This window comes from Nicotiana tabacum, chromosome 2 (assembly GCF_000715075.1).
Source record: "Nicotiana tabacum cultivar K326 chromosome 2, ASM71507v2, whole genome shotgun sequence".
Lineage (NCBI taxonomy): Eukaryota > Viridiplantae > Streptophyta > Magnoliopsida > Solanales > Solanaceae > Nicotiana > Nicotiana tabacum.
In genome coordinates this window covers 70618955-70644913 of record NC_134081.1, presented here as the reverse complement: position 1 = coordinate 70644913, position 25959 = coordinate 70618955, and the positions used below count along the sequence as shown (strand labels likewise).

Sequence of the window (25959 nt, the reverse complement as noted above, 5' to 3'; positions counted from 1 at the left end):
GGCTTATATTCGTGATCCCAGTGCGGATGTCCCTTCAATGGACTCAGTACCAGTTGTTCGTGAATTTTCAGAAGTATTTCCTGCAGATCTGCCGGGGATGCCACCCGACAGAGATATTGACTTCTGTATTGATTTGGCTCCGGGCACTCAGCCCATTTCTACTCCACCATACCGTATGGCCCCGCCAGAGTTGAAAGAATTGAAAGAGCATTTACAAGACTTGCTTGATCAGGGATTCATTAGACCCAGTGTCTCGCCATGGGGTGCACCAGTATTATTTGTAAAGAAGAAAGATGGATCGATGCGGATGTGTATAGACTATCGGCAGTTGAACAAGGCCACTATCAAAAACAAATATCCGCTGCGAAGAATTGATGACTTATTTGATCAGCTTCAGAGTGCCAAGGTATTTTCGAAAATTGATTTGAGATCTAGTTACCATCAGTTGAAGATTAGGGCATATGATGTCCCTAAGACAGCTTTTCGGACTCGGTATGGGCATTACGAGTTCCTAGTGATGTCATTTGGATTGACAAATGCTCCAACAACATTTATGGATTTGATAAATCTGGTGTTCAAGCCTTATTTGGATTCTTTTGTGGTTATATTCATTGATGATATCTTGATTTACTCCAGCAGTCGAGAGGAGCATGAGCAGCATCTTCGAAGTGTGCTTCACACCTTGAAGAATAATTAGTTATATGCCAAATTTTCAAAATGTGAGTTTTGGTTAGACTCAGTTGCCTTTTTGGGACATGTTGTATCGGCAGAAGGCATAAAGGTAGATCCTTAGAAGATTGAGGCTATTCAGAATTGGCCTAGACCTACTTCGGTTATAGAGATCCGGAGTTTCCTGGGTTTGGCAGGTTATTATCGTCGGTTCGTGGAAGGGTTTTCATCTATAGCAAGCACATTGACCAGACTAACCCAGAAGGGTATTCCATTCAGATGGTCAGACGAGTGTAAGTTGAGCTTTTAGAAGCTCAAGACCGCTTTGACTACGATGTCAGTATTGGTATTACCCACAGGTTCAGGATCGTAGACGGTATATTATGACGCATCTCACATTGGGCTTGGTGCAATATTAATGCAAAATGGCAAGGTAATTGCATATGCGTCGCGATAGTTGAAAGTTCACGAGAAGAATTATCCTGTTCATGACTTAGAATTGGCAGCCATTGTTCATGCGCTGAAGATTTGGAGGCATTACCTGTACGGTGTCTCATGTGAGGTATTTACTGATCATCGCAGCCTTCAGTATCTGTTCAAACAAAAAAATCTTAATTTGAGGCAGAGAAGATGGTTGGAGTTGTTGAAATATTATGATATCACCATTTTGTATCACTCCGGAAAGGCCAATGTGATGGCCTTTGCTTTGAGTAGAAAGGCTGTGAGTATGGGCAGTCTTGCATATATTCCGATTGGTGAGAGGCCATTAGCTGCAGATGTTCAGACTTTGGCTAATCAGTTTGTGAGGTTAGATGTTTCAGAACACAGTTGGGTTCTAGCTTGTACAGTCGCTCGGTCTTCTTTATATGAGCGCATCAGAGAGAGGCAGTATGATGATCCTCATTTACTTGTCCTTAAGGACACGGTGCGGCACGGTGATGCCAAACAGGTTGCTGTGGGGGAAGATGGAGTTCTGCGAATGCAGGGCCGTATTTATGTGCCTAATGTGGATGGGCTTCGTGAATTAATTTTTGAAGAGGCACACAGTTTCAGGTATTCTATTCATCCAGGTACCGCTAAAATGTATCAAGATTTGCGGCAACATTATTGGTGGAGGAGAATGAAAAAGGATATAGTTGCACATGTAGCTCGGTGCCTGAATTGTTAGTAAGTTAAGTACGAGCATCAGAGACCTGATGGTTTGCTTCAGAAGTTAGAAATTCCTGAGTGGAAGGGGGAGCGTATCACTATAGATTTTGTTGTTGGGCTCCCACGGACACAGAGAAAATTTGACGCAGTTTAGGTCATTGTGGACAGGTTGACCAAGTCAACCCGTTTCATTCTAGTGGAAGTTACCTATCCTTTAGAGAGGTTAGCTGAAATTTACATTCGTGAGATTGTCCGCCTTCACGGTGTATCCGTGTCTATTATTTCAGATCGAGGTACGCAGTTTACCTTACATTTCTGGAGGGCTGTACAGTGTGAGTTAGGCACGCGGGTGGAGTTGAGTACAATATTTCATCCACAGACAGACGGACAGTCAGAGCGCACTATTCAGATATTGGAAGATATGCTTCGCGCTTGTGTTATAGACTTTGGAGGTTCTTGAGATCATTTCTTACCCCTTGCGGAGTTTGCTTATAATAATAGCTACCAGTCGAGTATTCAGATGGCTCCATATGAGGAATTATATGGAAGGCGATGCCGATCGCCAGTTGGTTGGTTTGAACCGGGAGAGGCTCGGTTGTTGGGTACCGATTTGGTACAGGATGCCTTGGATAAGGTCAAGATTATTCAGGATCGCCTTCGCACAGCTCAGCCTAGGCAAAAGCGTTATGCCGACCGTAAAGTTCGTGATATTGCATTCATGGTTGGAGAACGAATATTGCTCTGGGTTTCACCTATGAAAGGTGTAATGAGGTTCGGAAAGAAGGGCAAGTTGAGCCCTAGGTATATCGGACCCTTTGAAATTCTTGAAAGGGTGGGTGAAGTAGCATATAGGTTTGCATTACCACCTAGTTTATCAGCGGTTCATCCGGTGTTCTCTGTGTCTATGCTCCGAAAATATCATGGTGATCCGTCCCATGTGTGAGATTTCAGCTCAGTCCAATTGGACAAAGATTTGACTTACGAGGAGGAGCCGGTGGCTATTCTAGCCCGGCAGGTCCGACTGTTGAAGTCTAAGAGTCATCCTTCAGTACGGGTGCAATGGAGAGGTCAGTCGGTAGAGGCATCTACCTGGGAGTCCGAGTCGGATATGCGGAGAAAATATACACACCTTTTCTCCAGCTCAGGTATTTTTCTAACACCGTTTGAGGATGAACGTTTGTTTTAGAGGTGGAGAATGTGATGACCCAAAATATCATCTTTAAATTTAATAAGTAATTCTGTGTTCTAAGACCTCGAAAAGCACCATTTATCATTCCTCAACTTGTGTGTGCAGTCCGTACTTTTTCCGAAAAGTTTTTATGTGAAAAATGGATTTAAATGGGAAATAGAGCTTCAAAACTCAACTAAGTTGACTTTGATCAATATTTTGAGCAAACGGACTTGGATCAGTGTTTTGAAACTTTCGGTAGGTCCGTATCGTGATTTGAGACTTGGGCGTATTCCCGGAATCGAATTCCGAGGTCCCTGGCCCGAGTTATGGAATTTTGATGAAAAATTAAAAGCTTGAAAGCTTAATGATTTCTAAGAAATTACTGATGTTGGATTTATTGACCTCGGGTTCGTATTTTGGTTCCGATCCCGGTATAGTTCCACTATAATATTTATGACTTGTCTGCCAAATTTGGTGAGAATCGGAGTTGATTTGACGTGATTCGGGCGTCCGGTTGTAAAAATATATGTTTTAAAGTTTTCTTGAAAACTTCCTTTGATTTGGTGTCCGATTCATAGTTCTAGGTATTATTTTGGCGATTCGATCATGCGAACAAATTCGTATGATGTTTTAGAACTTCTGTTCATGTTTGGTTTGGAGCCCCGAGGGCTCGGGTGAGTTTCAGATATGCTACGGGATGATTTCGGACTTAGAAAATCTACTTTTCTGCAGACTTTAGGCTTCTAGTGTGTTCTTCTTCGCGTTCGCGAAGGTACTCTCGCGAACGCGAAGAGCAAATTGGGCTGGCACGTTTTGTGCTTCGCGTTCGCTACATAGTGACCTCGTTCGCGAAGGCTTGAGGTTCAAAGCTTAGCCTTCGCGATAGAAGCCTCGCGTTCGCGAAGGGAAAGAGACTGGCCAGGAAAATTAGCCTTCGCGTTCGTGAATGGCATCTCGCGCTCGCGAAGGACAAGCCAGGCATGTATCGCATTCGCGCTAAAAAATCCCAGAAACAGAACTTAAGTTCTTGAAATGGGGTTTCGACCCATTTTCAATTCTTTCCCATTTTTGAGCTCGGGTAAGGCGATTTTTGGGCGATTTTCACAGGAAAATATTGGGGTAAGTGTTCCTTATCCTATATTGATTATATTTCATGATTTCATACTCATTTATATCATGAATCCGTGAATTTATGGTAGAAAAATCAGATTTTTGTAAAATCTTCAAAAACGAAAAATTAAGATTTGATGGTCCATTTGATATCGGAATTGGACAAATTTGGTATGGTTGAACTCGTATCGGAACGGGTGTTCGGATTTTGCGAGTTTTTCTTGGATTTGATACGTGGGTCTCACTGCCGAATATTTTAATGAATTCGGATTTTTATCCGAAAAATTTATAAATTCATATGGAATTAATTCCTATGATTAGTATTGAATATATTAAATTGTTTGTGAATAGATTTGAAACTTTCGGAGGCAAATTTAAAAGAAAAAGTTGTGGTTGAATAATTGATTGGAATTTGCAAAGCGAGGTAAGTGTCGGGGTTAACCTTGACTTGAGGGAATAGAACCCTTAAATTATTTGTTATGTGAATTGCATGTAAATGACGTATAGGCGAGGTGACGAGTGTCTATACGTCATCAAATTAATTGTTTGCCTGCTTACTTGAAAAATCATAAATTATTTTTAATCATAAATTAATGTTTATAATAATTATTTCTCTCTTATTCTTTGCAAATATAAATTCTTGAATTCCTGCATAAATTGTTACATGTTATTTGAATCATGTGCCTTAATTGTTATTTGACATTTAGCATAATAAATATTAAACTGCCTATTTGCTCCCTGATTTTCATAATAATTTGCTATTTGTCATTGTTTACTTCATAATTAAACCATAATTATTGTATGCTTGTTGTGTTGTAATTTTATATTAATTGTTATATTTATTGGGAAAATTTCTTCTATAAGAATTGGTAAATAAAAATGTTGGAGGAGCGGGTTGTACGTCGCAACTTGATTGATTATAATGAATATATTGGAGGATCGGGTTGCACGCCGCAACAGACTTATTAAAAGTCAATATTGAAGGATCGGGTTGCACGCCGCAACAGACTTATTAAAAGTTAATATTAGAGGATCGGGTTGCACGCCGCAACAGACTTATTAAAAGTCAATATTGGAGGATTGGGTTGGACGCCGCAACAGACTTGTTAAAAAGTTAATATTGGAGGATCGGGTTGCACACCGCAACAGACTTGATTAAAATGAATATGTTGGAGGAGCGGGTTGCACGCCGTAACAGAACTAAATGTGGATATATTGTGAGAGCGGGTTGCACGCTGCAATAGAAATAATGAAAATGATATTTGGTTATGACTGCTGAGTTGCCTTCAATTAATATAAATGAATTACCTGATTTATTCTTATTATTGTTGTTGTTACTAATATTGCGTACATGTTAATGTAAGTGAACCACCTTAGCCTTGTCACTAGTTCGTCGAGGATAGGCTCAGCACTTACCAGTACATGGGGTCGGTTATATTGATACTACACTCTGCACTTCTTGTGCAGATTTTGGAGTTGATCCCAGCGGCGTACCATAGACTTGTTCGGATTTCAGCGATCAGAGGAGACTTGAGGTATAACTGCATGGCGTTCGCAGTTTTGAAGTCCCCGTCTATTGTACTTTAGCTATGTGTTTATTTCCAGACAACTTTATTTTATTCAGACCTTTATTTGTATTTATTTTAGAAGCTCGTGCACCTGTGACACCAATTCTGGGATGGTATTTAGACACCGTTATTATTATGGATTATTTCAAAATTGCTTCCGCATTTGCTTCCTTGTTATTAATAAATTTAAAAATTATTTTAAAAATGGATAATGTTATTCTAACGTTGGCTTGCCTAGCAAGTGAAATGTTAGGCGCCATCATGGTCCGGAGGTGGAAATTTCGGGTCGTGACACTTACAAAACATAAATAAATTCACTAAAAATCTATACTATATTGAAAGCACGAAGTCCCTTAACTAAATATTATTCGCCTTTTTTACCTTTTAAACATAGAGTTTACACAGGATAAAATAGTCATTTAATATTTTTTTCCTAATATTTAGGACAGTAAAAACAACTAAAATCGTAATTACTAAATCTTTCCTTATTTGAACTATGTAAAAAAAAGTCCTACAATTTAGGACTTTAAAATCAATTAAAATTTTAATTTATAAATATTCTTTCCTTATTTAAAGTATGTTATCACAAATTATATTTACGAATCCTCATATTAAGATATTTATCCAATAGAAGATTTATCTATCATATATTTATATTTTTCAATATTAGGAATACAATCATATTCCTTAACAAAATAATATCTTAACATACAATATTCTAGAGCAAAAATTAAGATCCATAAAAGTCATACGAAATCTAAAAGGACTTACATAATCCGAAAGTATTCCTACTCAATTATATTCCTACTCAATCCTTTTTTAAGAACTTTTTATGTTCTATAATTATGCAAATCCTAGATAAATTTATATATATCTATATTTATTTTTATATTTATCTCTCTCGCATAGCGAAATTCATAAGTACATTTTTGGTTGGACAAAATAGTAAATACACATACAGTTTAAGTTTTACAAAAAACAAAGCTGCCATATGACAAAAAATGAAAAAGAAGAAGAGAATAAGTGGAAACTCCTTCAACAACTATATCCCTAATAAAAAGCTATTGTCGTTGGTTTAAAAAAGGAAAAGAAATTAGTTAGCATCCCTATTAAGGAAATTCAAAATTGTCGTAGGTTCAAAAGGAAAAAAAATAAAAGAACAAGAAAAAAACCAATATATTTATAAAATATCTTTATAGGAAACCATTAGTTAATATCTCACTTTTTAATTTGCTCTCTATGGACACTAAGGTTTAGTTTCCTTGTTGGTCAATGTATTCATCAACCTATTTTTATTTTTAGTGAACTTCTTATAAAGAAAGTATTTTGATATTGCCAAGTAACCTGATATGCTGATACAGACAAATACAAACCATTTTTTACAAAATCAGATACGTGATGAACTACATTAGCATCTTCCTTTTAAATTCAGTGCAAAACATTGCCAGTGGCGTAAATGGGCTTCGTTAACTTGTATCCATAAAAGCAAAAGCCAGAAATTTAAGTACTGTCCATTAAACTAAAGCAATATAAACATAAGTCTAGATAGCCACAACAAAAACATTAAGCATTAACTAAAGTAATATAAACACAAGGCTAGACAACCATTACAAATTTAAATTCCTAGAAAGCAAAAGCCGTCCACAACGAAAACATTAAGCATTAACTAAAGCAATATAAACACAAGTCTAGACAACCATTACAAATTTAAATTCCTAGAAAGCAAAAGTAGTCCACAACTAAAACATTAAGCATTTGATTGGTGATTTGCGTTGTTATCCGCCGATGATCCTCTTACATCCATTGGTGAAGTACGTTCATTCTCTGCATCATCAGGCTGAAACAATAAAAATGATATTCGGTGAGAAGCTTATTTAGATTAATCCCAAACAAGATTGGAAAACAAGATTGAATCAAAGGTATCCCTTATCCTAAAGTTCCGAATCAAAGCCTTAGCTTCTGCAAGGAGATGGAAATTCCTTGCCACCTTCTCCATCTTTAGCAAAGTTAGCAACAAGTTTTACTAGAATTAGATGATATAGAACTGTATATTGTACTAATTAATTATGCAGGTATAAAACCAAATATCTGTCTTTGGGCATTGCCATGTTATAGAATATTTAATTTTCACACCATCTTAATGATATCAAATGGCAACAGTAGACAGGACCAGCAGTGGGAAGACAACTCAACCCAGTAATAGTATGACTTCTCTAGCAATATTAGACATAGTTAATCTCTTCCACAGAAGAACAAAGGCACCTTGCACCAGGCAAATCACATATTCCAGTATGAACTAATTTTCATTGCTTTATCACAAATAACAACAGAAATATAAGTGTGTTCTTGATTCAATTGAGAAGCATGCCTTATATCCAAAGTTTTTCATTTTTCTTTAATAAGTAGATGCTCTTTGTCAAGACTCGTTGACTGGGACATCTAAAAACACTAAAGAATCAGCAGTATGTTTATTGTAAGAGCAGTATTTAGACATAGTGAATCTCTTCCACAAAAGAGCTTGATCTAATGAACTATGTTTAATAATTTTTGTTGATTTCATTTTGTTATCACATAGAAGTACAATGCTAGATATTGAACTGATCAAAAGGTGTTGTAATAGAAGAAGTGCAAACTATATTTACTCCTTACCTGTGGTTGAAGAGCAAACAGACCAGCAAATTCTTCGGGAACCGAACCTTCCTTTGACATCACGTAAACCTTCAGCGCATATAAGGTGCCTTCTAGTTGGGATTCCACACGCATAAGCTTTTGTTGCAAATGGTTATATGTTGCAGATGATGCACTGTAGCTAGTTGAAGAAGCACTCGCACCACTAAGTCGTCCTTTGGTATTCCTGAATGTGTTTGAAGGAGCAGCTCCCATACCCATACATCGTTGTCACAATCCGAAATTCCCACCTTTGGACCGTGATGGCGACTAACATTTCACTTGATAGACAAGCCAACGTTAGAATAATATTATCCATTTTTAAAACAATTTTAAATTTATTAATAACAAGGAAGCAAATACGGAAGCAATTTTGAAATAATTCATAAAAACAACGGTGTCTAAATACCATCCCAGAATTGGTGTCACAAGTGCACGAGCTTCTAGAATAAATACAAATAAAGGTCTGAATATAATAAAGCTGTCTGAAAATAAACACACGGCTAAAGTACAATAGACGGGGACTTCAGAACTGCGGACGCCATGCAGTTATACCACAAATCTCCTCTGGTAGCTGAAATCCGAGCAAGTCTATGGTACGCCGTTGGGACCAACTCCAAAATCTGCACAAGAAGTGCAGAGTGTAGTATCAGTACAACCGACCCCATTTACTGGTAAGTGCTGAGCCTAACCTCGACGAAATAGTGACGAGGCTAAGACGGTTCACTTACATTAACCTGTACGCAATATTAATAATAACAAAAAATAATAAAAATAAATCAGGTAACTCATTTATAATAATTGAAACCAACCCAGCAATCATAATCCATTATTATTTCAACCAATTCTATTGCAGCGTGCAACCCGCTCTCACAATATATTCACATTCAATTCTGTTGCAGCGTGCAACCCGCTCTCCCAATATTATTCTTTAAATCAAGTATGTCATATATTTATTTCAATCAAGTATATATATAGACTTTTAAATAAGTTTGTTGCGGTGTGCAACCCGATCCCCCAATATTATCCTTTTAATCAAGTATGTCATATATTTATTTCAATCAAGTACATATATAGACTTTTAAATAAGTCTTTTGCGGCGTGCAACCCGATCCCCCAATATTGACTTTTCAATAAGTCTATTGCGGCGTGCAATCCGATCCCCCAAATATTGACTTTTAGTAAGTTTGTTCCGGCATGCAACCCGATCCTCCAATATGGACTTTTTAATAAGTCTGTTGCGGCATACAACCCGCTCCTCCAATATATTCATTTACTAATTCTTCTAGAAGAAATTTCCTCAATAAATGCAACAATTAATATAAAATTATAAGACAACAAGCATACAATAATTATGATTTAATTATGAAACAAACAATGACAAATAGCAAGTTATTATGGAAATCAGGGAGAAAATAGACAGTTTAATGTATAATATGCTAAATGTCAAATAACAATTAAGACACATAATTCACATAGCATGTAACAATTAATACAAGAATTTAAGAATTAATATTTGACAAAGAATATGAGAGAAATAATTATTATAACAATTAATTTACGATTTAAAATAATTTATGATTTTTCAAGTAAGTAGGCAAACAATTAATTTGACGACGTATAGACACTCGTCACCTCGCCTATACGCCGTTCACATGCATTTCAACAACCCGGTATAATCCCACTAGTGGGGTCTGGGGAGGGTAGTGTGTAAGCAGACCTTACCCCTATCCCGGGATAGAGAGATTGTTTCCAATAGACCCTCGGCATCCTTCCTTCTAAGAACTCTCCACCTTACTCTTGGAGTGACTCGAACTCACAACCTATTGGTTGGAAGTGGAGGTTGCTTACCATCATAGCAACCCCTCTTCACATGCATTTCACATAACAAATAATTTAAGGGTTCTATTCCCTCAAGTCAAGGTTAACCACGACACTTACCTCGCTTTGCAAATTTCAATCAATTACTCAACCACAGTTTTTCCTTTTAAATTTGTCTCCAAAAGTTTCAAATCTATTCACAAACAATTCGATATATTCAATACTAATCATAGGAATTAATTCCATATGAAGTTACACATTTTTCGGATAAAAATACGAAATTCATTAAAATATTCGACAGTGGGACCCACGTCTCAAATCCTGAAAAAACTCGCGAAATCCGAACACCCGTTCCGATACGAGTTCAACCATATAAAATTTGTCTAATTCCGATATCAAATGAACCTTCAAATCTTAATTTTTTCGTTTTTGGAAGATTTTATAAAAATCTGATTTTTCTTCCAAAATTTCACGGATTCATGATAAAACTGAATATGAAATCATGAAATATAATCAATATAGGATAAGAAATACTTACCCCAATATTTTTCTGTGAAAATTGCCTTACCCGAGCTCAAAAATGGGAAAGAGTTGAAAATGAGTCGAAACCCCATTTCCCTGTTTCTGGGATTTTTACCCTTCGCGAACGCGGTCAGTGCCTCGCGTTCGCGAAGCACAATTATGTGTTTTCAAATTTTACTCTTCGCGAACGCGAGGGCTACCTCGCGAACACGAAGGCTAGTTTTTCCTGGCCAGTCTCTTTCCCTTCGCAAACGCGAGGCTTCTATCGCGAAGGCGAAGCTTTGAACCTCAAGCCTTGGCGAACGCTATCACTATGTCGCAAACGCGAAGCACAAAGCGTGTCAGCCCTAATTAGCTCTTCGCGTTCGCGAGAGTACCTTCGCGAACGCAAAGAAGAACACACCAGAAGCCTGATGTCTACAGAAAACCAGATTTCTTAAGTCCAAAATAATCCCGTAGCCTATCCGAAACTCACCTGAGCCTTCGAGGCTCCAAACCAAACATGTACACAAATTCTAAAACATCATACGAACTTGCTCGCGCGATAAAATCGCCAAAATAACATGTAGAACTACGAATCAGACACCCAATTAAAGGAAATTTTCAAGAAAACTTTAAAACTTATATTTTTTACATCCGGACGTCCGAATCACGTCAAAATAACTCCGATTCTCACCAAATTCGGCAGACAAGTCATAAATATTATAGTGGACCTATACCGGGCTCCGAAACCAAAATACGGACCCGAGGTCAATAAATCCAATATCAATAATTTCTTAAAAATCATTAAGCTTTCAAACTTTTAATTTTTCATCAAAATTCCATAACTCGGGCTAGGGACCTCGAAATTTGATTCCGGGCATACACCCAAGTTCCAAATCACGATACGGACCTACCGAAATTTTCAAAACATTGATCCGGGTCCGTTTGCTCAAAATGTTGACCAAAGTCAACTTGGTTGAGTTTTAAAACTCTAATTCACATTTTAATCCATTTTTCACATAAAAACTTTCCGAAATTTTTTTTCGGACTGTGCACGCAAGTCGAAGAATAAAAAATGATATTTTTCGAGGTCTTAGAACACAGAATTACTTATTAAATTTAAAGATGACATTTTCTGTCATCACAATCGTATTCTCCCAGAGTGCTCTACCCCTAACATCTTGCCAATAACATCGTTTGGGGAAACGTCACACTCGTTAGTATCACATTGAGGCATATTCAATTCAATTTGTTCCTACAAGCAGATAAAATATTGATTTGTAAGTAAAAGATAGTAAGACTTGAGATGCAAAATGTTATACAAAAATAATGAAAATAATGTTATAAAAATGCACCAAAGCTATACTGTCACGAACCCAAATTCCCTCTGTAGGATATCGTAATGGCACCTAGTTTCTAAGACTAGATAAGCCTATCAATGCAGAATAATAATAAATATCTGAAATAATTAAACTACAATTCAAACAATTTCAACTCCCAAAACCCGGTAGAAATAAGTCACAAGCTTCTAAGAATTTATACTCGATGTCTCTATATAACATAGTCTAAAGAAAATAAGGAAGCAACATAACAAGAATAGAAGGGGACTCCGGAGTCTGCGGGCGTTGACAGATATACCTCAAAATCTCCTCGTACAACTAGTTTACTGATGCGTGGTCTGATAAGATGTACCTGGATCTGCACAAAAAGATATGCAGAAGCGTAGTATGAGTACACCACAACGGTACCCAGTAAGTGTCAAGCCTAACCTCGGTAGAGTAGTGACGAGGTCAGGTCAGGCCCTACTGGAGAATAAATAATGGCATGGTAAAATGTTTAAACAATATTATAAGATAAAATGACAATGAAACTGAATCAAGTAGTATGTCACATTTAATTACATCGAATAATGGCAAATAAATACCTCGTGGAAACAAAACAGAATTCTTTTCAACTTTAAGAAAATCACACAATAATCAAAGACAACTGCGGCCATAAATCAATATCAACAAGGGCACTCTCGAGGTACCGCCTCGTAGTCCCAAATCATAAACAAATTCACAATATCTCATTTTCTTATCTCACCGCGAGAGGCTTCACAATTTATTTGAAAGAAAATATTTTCCCCGAAATACCATCCCGCGTTTTACCCATCCTTATCACACCGCATGACTTTTAGTAGTTCCCCTAACTAGCCACGCGTATCAAGCCACCCTTATCTCACCGCATGCGTTTCAATACCCAGACCTTATACCACCGCATGCGTATCAATATCACAATATATCACAATTTGCACCTCAAATGCTCAAATAATTTAACTTGCCAAAATAAATCATCAACAATATTTTTCCACAATAAAAAGCTCATGCCAAAATAATTCAACAATAATATTTCAAAATCTTTAATACGGTGATTCAATATCAAGTTTAAAAATGTCAAATACTTCATATTAATAATATTTAATTTAAAGAAAATCAACTTTCAAATAATGCACAGAATAAAAGAAATCAAGTTCCAACTAAGCAGATAAAATAATTAGGAAAAGGTCAAGCAAATTTAAAAATATAAACATTAAATCAATAATGAAGAATATAACAAAATGAAATAATTTAATTAATGCGCAACAGTGATTTACACAATTTAAAACATAATCTTTCATATTTAGCCTGTGTACACACTCGTCACCTCGTGTACATGACTTTTCACACATTACAATTATCAATCTTAGGTGAATTTTCCCCACACAAGGTTAGACAAGTCACTTACCTCGACTTGCTCCAATTTAACCAAGTATTATGCCTTTTCCTAAATTTTCCGACTCCGATCGACTCGTATCTAGTCATAATTAATTCGATACAGTCAACAAAAATTATAGTAATCAATTTCATAAGAAAATATTATATTTTTCAATAAAATCCGAAATTAGCTCAAAATTTACATGTGAGGCTCACATCTCGGAATCCGACGAAACTTACAAAATCCGACAACCCATTCAATTACGAGTCCACCCATACCAATTTTTTCAAATTTCGATAACAACTCGACTTGTAAATCTTAAATTTTCGTTTTTGGAAGATTTTGCAAAAATCTTGATTTTTCTTCCATAAATTCACGGATTCATGATGTAAATGAGTATAGAATCATGAAATATAAACAATATAGGATAAAAAACACTTACCCCAATATTTTCTCGTGAAAATCGCCCAAAAATCGCCCAAGAACCGTGCTCCAAAAATTCAAAACGAAATGAAGGAAATGACAATTTTCGGTCCTTAAGTTTCTGCCCATCCGTCACTAAAAGTTCATTTTCCGTCACTAAAAGTTCACCAGAAACTACTCTACCATCATTCCTTCAATCGATCATAACTTTATGTAAAAATGTCCAAATGATGAATGATTTAACTTTATGGAAACTAGAATCAAACGACTACAACTTTCATGTTTTGCAAATTTTTCGATTCCTTATGAATTGTGAGATCTAAACTTCCAAAGTCGGCTCCACGCATCAGAATTTCTGGCGAAACTGCTCTACCAGCCTTCATTGAATCCATCATAACTTTATGTACAAATGTCCAAATAATGAATGGTTTAACTTTCTGGAAACTAGAATCAAACGACTACAACTTTCGTGTTTTGAAAATTTTTTGATTCCTTATGAATTGCGAGATATAAGTTTCCAAAATTGGCTCCACGCGAAATTTCTGTAAATTTCTAGCAAAATTTCTGCAAATTTCCAGCAACCCTCATTGTCCGAAATCCATTCCGTTTACCTTCCAAAATTCACCCGAGACCCTCGGGACGTTAACCAATTATTCCAACATGTCCCAAAATACAATACGAACTTAGTCGAGTCTTCAAACCACATCAAACAACATCAAAACAATGAATCGCACCTCAAATCAAAATCTATGAACTTTGAACTTTCAAATTCTATATCTTGTGCCGAAACACATCAAATCAATTCGGAATGACTTCAAATTTTGCACACAAGTCATAAATAACATAACAGACCTATACCAATTTCCAGAATCGGATTTCGACCTCGATATCAAAAAGTCAACCTCCCGGTCAAACTTCCCAAAAATTTAACTTTTGGCATTTCAAACCTAATTCCACTACGGACTTCCAAATAAAATTCCGATCATGCTCCTAAGTCCAAAATTATCATACGGAGCTGTTGGAATCATCAAAATTCTATTCTGGGTCGTTTGCACATAATTTGACATCCGGTCACTATTTAAACTTAAACTTTTAATTTTCATCAAAATTCCATATCTCGGGCTAAGGACCTCAGAATTTGATTCTGGGCGTACGCCTAAGTCCCAAATCACGATACGGGCCTACCGGAATCGCCAAAACACTAATCCAAATCCGTTTGCTCAAAATGTTGACCAAAGTCAAATCAGTTGAGTTTTAAAGCTCTAATTCACATTTAATCCATTTTTTTCACCTGAAAACTTTCTGGAAAATTTTACGAATTGCGCACGCAAGTCGAAGAATGATAAATAGTGCTTTTTGAAGTCTTAGAACACAAAATTAATTATTAAATTTAAAGATGACATTTTGGGTCATCACATATACTTACCCCTATAGTCATTGCCGCATCATTTACAAACGATTCATTCCTTCTCTTGTGAGTTTCAATAAATATTTTTCCGCGACTAGGAGTTTTTTCAGTTTCCAAAAACTAAGAAAGAATGTATTAAAAAAGTTATTACAAAACATTTTAATTAGAGAAATAGTAAAATTATTAAGTTAATGTGCATACCAGCTCATATCGTCTTCTCGAGTTAGCTTTTGATCCACCAGTATGTGGCATTTTTTGTTTCTTTTGAATTTCTTTATTTCTTCTACAAAGCTCCTATCAACAAAACAAATACAAATTAAAAAAAATCATCTTCATTTAATTATGATGAAACTTGTTAAAATAATCTGAATCTTACCATTGTTGATGATTTTTTACGGTAAGCAACAAAACTAGCCTATTGATCTTTATTTATACCTGCTGGCACATTACTTAGATTTCATTTTTGCTTTTGGCTCGGTCAAAATATTCATTCCACAACTTATGCCTATGTGTAGCCCACTTTTTCGAAATACTAGCATTGCAGTATCTGTATGCAATGGACTCACTTACACGAAAATCAAATCGAGGCTTCAAATAAAAAATAGAAGTTAGTTTTTTCAAGTGTATGAAAATCTAGGTGCAATAAGTACATATGTATGTAATAACACTTGTACCTTCAGTATTGTTTCATAGCAGTCTTCCATGTACTTCTTAGGCATGCCTGATGGCCCTGACCACTTCTCAAAACTAATCGGAAACAAATTACAATCAATTGCCAACTATCCACAATATCCAACGAGCAATCCCTTGCGCTTCACCATATGTTGCGTTGTAGTCATCAAACCCACAATGATGCGCTCCCCAACAGTTAGGTTGTTAACCTCATTGACCTTTACCCTAATCTGCTTGGTAGCATTTTTTGAGTCTTTAAAAAGAAAACAAGTTACTCAACCAAAAAGGAAAAAAATAAGATTCTCATAAATTGAAGTAAAAATACATGTAAGGCATATACCTTTTGCCTCTACTGTCCAATATTTTGTAGATTCACGACTTGGACAGCGCACAGATGTTGCACCTGAATTAGAAGGTGGAATTGGAGCTTGTTCTTGTTGCGAGACTTCATGAGCATGTGGGAGGGCTTGTACTGTTGTTGAGGGCTCTATAGCATGTGATTGGACTGGAGTTGATGATGAAGAATGTCCATGAGCATCATGTGATTCACGAGCTGACTTTAGTGGATTCCGAAAACGTTTAATCTTTGGCATTGCTGCATATTCATAAGAAAAAGAGCTACAGGTGAATCAAATATGAAGAGGATCTGAGATGAAGCATTCATTAATCAAATTAAAGTAGTATGTGATAGAACGAACAAAGCCAAAAGAAGTTGGAATTGACTTGTATTTCACGAATATTTAGATTTCATCGGTGCAAGTAGTTCACAGATTTCACGCTTGCACATATTTTTGCTGCTCTAGTTTCTTTTTCACAATACAATACAGTACAAAATGGTATGAAACAATGGCTAACAACCATCCAAACAAGCTATAAATCAAGAAAAATTGCTTCCATTCAAAATTTCCCCTTTTGTTAAAACTTTGATTTTCACTTTCCCAAATTCAATCAGCCTCAAGAATAGCCAAAAATACAATGAAGTAACATAACTACTACAAAGCATTTATATCGGTAACCCCCCAATTACCTAATTTGATACTGTAGTTTCCTTTGCATCTCCAGGTTTTGCTTTATTACCTTTCTATCCATATAAAATTAGATATTGCTTTAGACAATCAATGTATACTTGAAATTAACCAGCTCTCTTCCATATCCCAACAAATCTCTTTTTCTTTTAGGCATTTTAACATTAAAGTTGTGATCGGACTATCCCGGCCTCCAAATAGTAGAGTTGGTTTGCAGGAGCAATAATTATTATCCTTAGACAGTTTAACTTTCGAATACATCTTCTCGAATTATCGATTAAGCAAAACAAACAGAACACACTTCTTAAGGTACACCAAAACGAATGATCGATCACTACAAACTAAACATCAGACAAATGATGATACAAAAAATTATCCACAAACTACCCAACAAACCCAATCTAGAGCCCCAAAAGATCTGTTTTTTTTTAACTGCAAAATAAAATAAGAAAACAAACCACAATATACTATATAAACAGTCAAACCAAAGTAATTGGCAAAGAGGACCACAGAGAATCAAAGAACTACACAATGTCACGATTTGGGTAAAGCTAAGCAGCGAATTAAACTACATTTCTACATCTTGAATATAAAGCACAAATGTGAGTCCAGCAATCATATTGATGAAACTAAAATGAACAAACTTAAGAGAATTAAAATATAAAAATAAAAAAGAGAACTGACCTAATGCTCACCAAGAACTTCATCTCTCCAAGAGGAGTTATATGGTGAATATATAGCTCTGAAAATGGAAGTTTCTAACGAAGAAAATGGGAGAAGAGGGGAAGGTGGAAATATGGAGGGAAACAATGGCGGGAATAAAGAGAAGTTATCTGAGTAGTTGGGTTAAAAAACGAGGGAAATACTATAAGTGTTTTTCCTCTATTTAATTTTCATTATTATAATTATTTAAATAGAAGCAGATTTGGCAAAAAAGAAGAAGCTTATGGCAAAGATGCCTTTTATGTCCCTAGCTAAAAAGATCTGCGTTACTTAAAGTTTATTATAGAATACCGAATCCTCAGTTTCTAGTCTTTATGGGAATTCAATATTATAAACAATTTAAATAAGGAAATTTTGTATAAACTAAAATCTTATTCGATTTAAAATTCCTAAATAAAAGGGGTTCCTACAAGTTCTAAATATTGAGAAAATAATTAAATGATTATTCTGTCTAGTGTGAAATCTATTTTTAAAGGGTAAAAAAGACGAACGATATTTCGCTAAGGGATTCGTGCTTTTAATATAGGAAATTTTACCTCATATAGCAAAGCTTTACACCCTATTTATTATAAATAAAAACTCTTTTAAAATATTATTTTCTATAGCTACCTTTTAGTTTTTATAACAAAATATGTATTTATGGTCCCTTCCTACCGTTAAGCCATTAAATACGCTGTCTAATATTTTTTTCTCATTCTTTTAGTTTATTCTCTCCCAAAATCACCGTATCTTATTTCTCTCTATACGATCTCTCTCTCACAACGCCATTGTCTTCCCCATTGTTGAACCACGATTCTCCTTTATTTGCACGTTCTCTCTCTAGATTGTTCTCAAACCCTAGATCTCGATTTGCTGGATTTCATCTCTGTTAACATGAGTTTCAGTTTTGAACAAAGTTTCTAATATGAGTTGTATCTTTTCCCAAAGTGGAGCGGACATGGTATATTCATAGCTGAATTGATTTTGAATGTTGACATGGAAGAGGAAAGGACAAAGGAGATGGTGGCAGCGACTAATGACATTAGGATTAGGTTTGGGGAAATGGGTTAAACCATTCACATATAATAATGGAATTGTATTTGCAGGTTCATCAACAACCATTGAAGCAGAAAGGAGAACAAAAATACGCAATGACCCTAATTGTAGATATATTTATATGTATTGGGGTACGCATACATTAATTTTTAGTTTGTGAGTTTCTCTTCTTGCATTTAGAAGTATTTATATGTATTCGATAAGGCATACACAGATTTTTATTTTGTACAGTGATTTTTGACTGTTGTATTTAGATGTATTTGATTTCATACAACAACATATTTAAATACATTGTTAGTTCTATTATTTTGATGTTATTCATCAATTAGTTATGCATTCAATCTAACTGTATTAATCTGTATTTTCAACCTAACTGTATCCATCTGTATTTAAAACAACAATACAATGAAATACAATAAAATACTCTCAATACAAATAGAAAATCAATTAATACAACCAATGAAATATACTCAATAAAGCAGTAATACCATGTATTAGGAATAAATAAAATATTGTGAATACAAAAATAAACTTGAATACATTGAACACAACTATTAGATACAACAAGATACAAGCACTAGATTTATTATGAAATATACAGGCAGTAGGTTACTATTAAAGGTTGTATCCGGCATAAATACATGATGTATTTATATACATAAAATCGAATTTCAAAGTATTTCTGTAAATACTTGTATCAATTCCGAGCAGAACCTCGAACAATGTCAGGAAAAAAAAACTCGAACTGTATCAGAAAAAAGAGGGACTGAAACTCTGAAGAATGCTCTATTTTTTGGTGTTTAGCATCTGATAAATCTTATCATTAATTGGATTGATAATGTTGTATGTTATAATTGATTTAGGTAAGTTATATTAGGAGTGTATCCCGTTAAATTTGCAGTTTTCTATTATTAAACAACTGACGAGACCTATTATTACATTGTATTCATGAATACATGGTATGAATACATGTGAATACAACAGCTGACAGCTGGACTGTTTAGCCGATTTTTGCTACTGTATTCATGAATATAGTAGCTCGAATACACCGAATACATTATCATAACAACTGAAAGGTAGCTACGGGAAGTAATTATGTATATGGTAGCTATATGAAGTTAATAGTCATTGAACAATAGTCTTTTCTGAAAATTACTCTTTAATATAATATAGATAGATAGACAGATATATTATTATAATTATTTAAATAGAAGCACATTTGGAAAATAGATATCATATATTTGGTAAAACTTACTTAAACACAGTTCATTTATCTACCAAACAAGAAATAATAAGAAAGTAAGGACAAAACAAAAATCCAAAACAACCACAAACGAAAATATAGAAAAATTTACAAAAACAATTACAAATTCATCTAAAATTCAGAATTACTACAACTCATAAATTAGATAAAAGTAACAAAGTTCTAATTATTAAATTTTTTATTTAATATATATAGTGTTTAAAGACTCTTTTGGGGCACGTTCAAGGTTAGCCATACCTGGACGGAGCACTATTCAAAAAGTCCTGAAGTATATGTGTGGAGCTTAGTTATGTGAGCTTACGCCCCAAAGCGTCTGACTATGCGCCCAAAACACGCATAACGCCTAATGGTAAGGGCTTGTCTAGTAGTTCCCACTCAAATCATGTGTCAAATTATCTAATTAACACTATTGATGCTCAATTCTTTAACAAAGTTATGATTAAACTTTTATTCGAGAATAACTCAAATAACGAGCCACATAATTACACATTTACTAATTGAGAATATTGTGAGTATGAATATCATTAGACTATTTTTTCTAAATTAGATAGTAAAAATTGTATCTTATTGCCATTGGTCTTCATGTCTTAAATTATCAGGCTTTTATTGTTTTACTCTTTAAAAGTAATTTTGTATATACATGAAGGAGTAATCTTTTAAATTATACTAGTATTTATGAACTTTCTTGATTAATTACTTTTAGGGAGGTAAAATGTAAAGATTGATACATTTTTAAGGAAATTATAATTTTTTAATTTTTTGAAAGTTAAGACGTTATAGTTGTATCTCATAGTAACTTTAACACTATTGTATTATTTATACTTATAAAAACATACAAGATATCTTATTTTTTATGAGTTTATTTTTTTTTTAATTTCTTAAACTTTAATATACTTTTTTTATTATGCGTCTTTTATAAATTAAAATTTTTAAAGATAGATTGGGCTTACGCCTCGTCCCGTAGTAAAATGGCCTACCTCACACCCGCCTTTAAAAATACTATTTGAACATAGAACACATGCTATGATGAAAATAAAGAAAATCCGCATGCTAAGTATTGCAATTATTTATATCCCTTTAAAATTTAAATTATCTCAAACAAAAAGATGGAGATATGAATTAAAGAAATGCACAAAGACAATCAAAGAAAAACTAGCGAGTAAGACATAGAGAAATAATGAAAGACCTTTCATTTTGTAGTTGAAGAAAGTGAGGAGAAAAAGATTACAAACTAGAAGGTATAGATATTGACGTAAATTGCATTAATTCGCAAAGTTTTAACTAAAATATGTAATTTAATTTAATTTTAAAGGAATAAGGTGGAAAAAATAAATAAAATTTTAACGAGTTAATAATCGTTAACTTGCATCGAATTACAACAATTTCTCAAATACCTAGAATTGATATATTTGTGGAGGTTATCAAAAACCTTCACAAAGAAACCGCCATAATAAGAAAAAAAATTGAGGAGGTGGGAACAAACGCCACGAATTGAATATACAATAGGGGTCTTTTACGACTCCCACACTTAAACCGCCACAATAAGAACTATTTTGTGGGGGTTGGCTCAAACGTCATAAAACAAACGTATAGTGAAGTTTTTTATGACCCCATAAATAAACCGTCACAATTTACCAAATTTTTTGTAGTGGATTCCTAGAACATGTAAGAGTGTAGCACCGGCCAGCCAAATATTATCTTTACTTCTTTCGTCTTCCCATTATTCATTTGATTTACCTGCAAAAGATGAAAAATAAATATTAGAAAGCTTGAGCAAATGCATGTTGTATAATTATAAACTCAAATAACAACTAAAATGAGCAGTATAAAATCCAAAATAATGACATACTGAGTTTCTTTACAAGAAAATATTATAACAGTACATAAACGAAGTTTCTGATAGATCAATGAAAAAGAAAATTTGATATAACAAATATTAGAAATTGGGGTAAAAGGTGCATTGTATTTTAACTATTATATTGACGAGAGCTAAAAACACTCTATCGTCATTTCTGATGGACATAGAACCACTATATACTCTATAGAAGCTCAAGTACTTTCAGTTAACTAATTTTTTTCATTGTTACTATCAGTTAATTAATTTTCTTGATTAGTACTATCAGTTAACTATTAAGCCCCTCACCGATTAAAAGTCTTCAGAATAATTCTCAAAATGACCTCAATCTCCAACTTAAGAAACACCAGAAGCACCAAGTTCACTAGTAAATAAAAAAGGCACTACACCAGAAAGACTGACCAACTATGAAGCATCAAAAGTAGAACATAAAAAAAACTTGATATTTTTGGATGATAAAGGTAGTGATAATAGATAAAATTTATGGCACAGATTACATAAAGCTCACTGGCTCTTAAAACATAATGAATTCTATAAATTGTAGATAGGAAAAAATTGATTCTTGGCTTTGCATTCACTTGTTTAACTATTATTTTTGATTTAAATCTTTTAAGGTGTTGTTATACAACAGAGGAAAAAGGAACTGTCTTTATTCATAAATTGGTAGCTCTCTTTGTTCATTCTATGCCAACGTCTTAAAAAGACTTTCCCACAACTAGCTCTTAGGGTAGTTGTATTTTGACAATTCTTCGAACTATTAATGAGTAAAGAATTAATATTAAGGTTCAACGGTCATAAAAGCCAGTCATATTATCGTTTGTGAGTGATGGTCTTTTGCCATGTCTAACTCTTTCAATTGATTTCAACATGTGACTTCTTAGAAATATTTCCCGTAGATTTTTTCCCACTAAGTCCAAAGAGATTGCCCTATGAAAATGCAGTATTCCACTACTGCACTACTCGCATCATATGAATATAAATTTGCATATATTGGAAAAAGCTGTTGAAAAGGACACTACATCACATATCAAAGGGGCAGCAAAAAATATTAAAGTTCTTACCTTGTCGAAGGAAGAAGAGAATTAGTACCATTACCAACAGTTTTCAAGCAAGAGGTTTTTGTAGATACAAAAAAATAAAAATAGCATTTATAATAATGTACAAGAAAATTACATCTGTCTCTAACCCGAGATTTTTCAAATCCCATTAACCACAACAAGGTAACAATTTTTCAAAAAATAAAAATAAAGTTGACTTACTAAACACACTAGTTCATTAAGGGATTTGCTTGAAGTAGGATTCCACATTACCATTTCCTTACTTCTCTACATCTGAGTGAAAATTTTAGTATTTTTAAAACCTACAACATCAAACACCTTTTCATATATGTGTGCTTAGGCAAAATATTGTCATACTAAATAACATACAATCCAGGATAAGAGATTAAAAAATTAAGAAGAACTATCCAAGTATTAAAGTATGACATTAAGTAATAGTATAACAGATAAACTAACGAAGGAGCAACAGGAAAATGTCCCACCACTACCATAAATGGCATATCCAGCTTACGATAGAATGATCAACACACTTTAGGTTTTCCTTGAAAAAATTATAGTGAATCATACCTTCAGTTGTAAGATTAAACTCTTTGAGAGAAGCTGCTAAAATATCCTCTTCCCAGGGTGTTCCCAAATATTATCTTCTTTTGACTGATATTCACTTTCCCCCTTCATTTTCACTTCCTTCTATCGGTAATCAACAAAAGCGGACACCAAAATGACCAAAAATGAATCACAAATAGCAGAAGTACATTTCTCCAGTTAGCATATCTTGAAATAGGACTAAATAAAAAGACAAAAAATAAGAAAAATATAGCAACCCAGTTTTGTCTTCGGCAGATCTCATAAATCAAAATCCACCAACTCAACTTTAATTTTCTCAAACTAGAAACCATACCAACTCAAACTTCCTTTTTCCAAATTAGAAATCAAAATCACAAAATGTATCGATATAATATAAAGAAAAAGGAAAACAAAAGCATAAATGTTTTATAGAAGAATAACAAATTTATGGAAAAAAGTTACCTTATGTTCAAACTCCAAAATTCTCAAGCTAGCAAGAACAGAGAATAGAGGAAGATGCGGAGGGGAAACCTACGCCAGAGGTCGCATTGCCTTCGCCGGAGGAATAGTGTCGATGCAGTCGATGGTGGCTGTGTGAAAAGGGTTTTAGCCTTTTAGGTGATGTAAGACTTAAAAACAATCTAAAAAGCTATTTAAAATAGGTTGTGGCCCTGTATTTTACTTTTTAGTGATGAAAATATAGGAGCGGTAAAATAAGAGGGGAAACAAGAACCATCCCTATAGCCCTTTTTCAACACAACCGTTGCAACAAAGTCACTCACCTACTACAACAATTTCCAAAACCGTGGCAATAGGGGACTCTATTGCAACGATTATTTTACAAACTGCAACGCTTTAGAATTGTCCCTATAGACCCAAAAGGCTTATGCAACGGCTAGAAGGTCTATTGCAACGGTTGTATAACCGTTGCTGGGAAACTCTTGCAATAGGACAAATTTCTAGTAGTACTAGTGAGGTGTTGCCGGTGCTGAGCACGAGCCCAATAACTGTTTACTGTTTAGCATGAGTTATTTTTGCAGTTATTTTTATTGATTTATTTTTTTGTTGATCTAATCTAGTCAAGGTGCAGTTTTAAGTTCTTGAGATGTAACATTGTAAATTTTGAGGTGTTCCGATGAAACTGGCAATATGTAACATCGTCTCAGAATGTGTTCTTAGCTGAAATATGTTCTAACATTCAAATTTAAATAACAAACCCTCGTGTATTTATAAACATATACACAAACACACGTAACACTTATCTACACAAAAAAATACATGTACACTTTGTGAAGTGGACTATTATTTGAAGCTTTCTTTATGACTGTAAATCCGCGCAAGGTCTAAATGTTAAAAGTGTGACATTCCAAAACATTGCTGGAACAACGATGTGTCAATCAGCGTAGTTAGTTGAACTAAATGCAGATATCTATACTTGAGAAACCAACAAAATAAGAAGAAATAACCCTAGTACTTTCCTTTTGCCCTAAAATCCTAATTTTATCTTTTAATTCAAGAAGTGGTGGACTTATATTTATACTACAACTTACAAAACGGTCATAATATAAATAATAATCATCTAAGAAATGCATTTGACAAATCAAAGGACGAAGTAGATGCAAAGATAGATCATACCTATGCAAATTTATTTCCGAATTGGTTTCAAAATTATACACATTTTAATTTAGGAGTATTCTACTATTTTTAAAAAGTAAATCATGTCCATTAGTTAAAAAACTTAACTAACGTCTTGTAAGTCCAACAAAATTTTTTTAAAAAGTTTAATGTTAACATTTGTTTTCTATTTGTAAACTTTACAAAATTAATCTATTTCTCCAAACAATTGCCTTACTGAATTTGAAGACTTAAAAGATACTAATGACATACCGCACACATTTTTGTGTTAAGAATTTTTTTATCATTTCCTTCAATAACTCCACAATTACCACGTGATTCCTCATATGAGTAACTTTTACAGTTTGCAATAGTCAAAGATAATAATCAAATCCACCATAAAATCAAAAGAGAGTACAAGTTTCATCATTCATATACACATTGCCTTTTTTTTCTCCTAAAATTAAAAGGAACAATACAGTAAACACACATGAAAATTAATAAAACTTAATGTATTTACTAATTAATAAGTCGAGCAAGCTTTGCTATTTGACAACTAAAACTACAATATTTTCAGATTTGGTCAATGTACTAATCTTATTATTTTACTAAGAAATTAATTAAGTTCCTTATAAAACAAATTATTATTGTTTATATAGATGTTCATCCAAATTAAACATAAAAAAATATATTGACAATATGAAAGTAGTTACTTTTGTAAGTCTAAGCTGAAAATTTCCCAATCCCTTTACGAAAATGCTTGTTACGAAATTACATTAATTGTTTCTTAGTTTAATTGGAACATTACATTACAACAACTTTCTTAAGAACTACTAAAGCTTCAATAACCGAACAAACATTGTCTTAACCCTTTTTGTTAAAGAAAAAAAGAATGACACTAAATTTTTTAACTTTATTTGCCT

General features: G+C 34.1%; 2 long non-coding RNA genes across 3 annotated transcripts; both read right to left on the bottom strand.

Annotated features, from left to right (window-relative positions):
- Positions 1–12020: 12020 nt before the first annotated feature.
- On the bottom strand, positions 12021–17783 carry LOC107801472 (uncharacterized). 2 transcript variants are annotated; one of them, XR_012698282.1, is made up of 5 exons: positions 17608–17776; positions 16239–16493; positions 15901–16151; positions 15428–15520; positions 12021–12357 (listed from the first exon to the last, which is right to left on the bottom strand). It is a non-coding gene; the product is annotated as an uncharacterized LOC107801472 (long non-coding RNA). The 2 variants fall into 2 exon arrangements; XR_012698280.1 differs by having other exon boundaries at positions 15428–16151; positions 17608–17783.
- A 3491-nt stretch (positions 17784–21274) lies between these two features.
- Positions 21275–24081, bottom strand: LOC107801471 (uncharacterized). Its single transcript, XR_001651646.2, has 3 exons — positions 23885–24081; positions 23426–23545; positions 21275–21682 (listed from the first exon to the last, which is right to left on the bottom strand). It is a non-coding gene; the product is annotated as an uncharacterized LOC107801471 (long non-coding RNA).
- Positions 24082–25959: the final 1878 nt, after the last annotated feature.